This window comes from Oryzias melastigma, linkage group LG17, assembly GCF_002922805.2.
Source record: "Oryzias melastigma strain HK-1 linkage group LG17, ASM292280v2, whole genome shotgun sequence".
In the NCBI taxonomy this organism is placed as follows: domain Eukaryota; kingdom Metazoa; phylum Chordata; class Actinopteri; order Beloniformes; family Adrianichthyidae; genus Oryzias; species Oryzias melastigma.
Window position 1 is genome coordinate 25,918,598 of NC_050528.1, and position 1,557 is coordinate 25,920,154.

Consider the following 1,557-nt stretch of genomic DNA (forward strand, 5'->3'; position numbering starts at 1 on the left):
GTAAAGGAAATCTGTTTAAATCCCACTCCAATCACGCTTTGATCTATTGTAAAGTGATCTTTTTATCATAGTTATGCTGTTTTTGGAAAAAAAAAACTTAAAAAGAAATCTGTGTTGTTGCAGGACATAGTTTCTGCAGAGCAGCAGTAGTTTGTTAATAATTCACCTCTGAATCATTAGTGTGGAACTACCCTCCACAACCCTCTCCTGCTAGCTTACAGCTCCTCAAACCCCTAAACCTACATTAGTGGGGAAACAAAAATAGTAAGCAATATTTGAGTTAACCAGCCGTACAGTTCTGAGCCAGATTCCAGCTCGGAAAAGGAAAACCGAGATGCACTTGGATCTGTCTGTCTACAAGTTAATGCATCAGAATGGGTGAATCTCCATTGTATTTTCTAGGTTATTTGAGTAAAGAAACACTCAGAAATGCAACTTTAAGCTTAGTTTCATTTAAAGATGTCCTCCATTGTGAATAAAATGCTACAAAACCATGTTAAAAACACCAATTTTATTAGAGTGGATCTTTAAAGAGATGTGATGATTTACTGTCACTTTAACTTCACATCTACTGGACATGTCCACGGGGTGTGGAACGTCTAATTCTCTCTTACACGATTAGGTCATGGGTTCTAAGCCCATCTGGGAACTTTTCCAGAGTCTGGCTGCATTAATAAAGCTGTGTTGTTTATTTTTTAGTTTTTTTTTTTAATCTTCAATCCATGCAATTAATAAATTTTGGCTTTGATGAGCTAAAAAGCCACTGTGACAAGTGTGGGAATTTACTCTCTGTGATTGTGAACTAGAAGTGTTTATAATCAAGTAAACAGAAGAGGATTGACCTCCCTCAGCCACACACACCCACACACACACACACCCCCACACACACACACGGAGGAAATAAAAAGGAGCATCCACAGTGACACTCTCCATAACAAGCAGGCAAACAGAATAGAAGACCCTCAAGAGCAAGAGCCTCCCATCAACCCCCTCAGGATCCGGCTAATGTCCACTTTGGTCGTCTCCCATGGCTGTGAGAAGTTATTGGACGTTGGCAGGAACTGGAATGCGCTGTCGTACTGTATTTGCCGGTCCAGAACCTCCCACACACGCTCACATGCCCAGCCAGTGTGCTGGCCATGCAAAAACTGGAATGTGTTCAGCCTCCAGGAGTTGCGTACTGATCCTTGCAACAGGAAATCAAAAATCAATTACAGGCTGGTAAAAAAAAACAAAAAGTACATTTCACTATAACAGAAATAAAAGACTTGACATGAGTTTCATTCAGCTCCTCTCTAGCTGTGTGTAGCAGGTCTAACGACAAGTCAAACCTTTCAATCAATAGGCTAATTATTTATGTTCTAAAATATGGGAATGAAAAGTAAGAGTATTTTTATTTTTTGTGCATACTCAAATACTTTTGAAGCAACAAAACAAGTATTTCAGGGATCACAAGGAGAAAAAGTGTGCAATTGAATACACAATGGTGAGTTTTCAGCTGCAGAGAAAGCCCAGCCTTCTTGGAAGGAGACGCTTGTGTGGTTACTGACTGTGGGT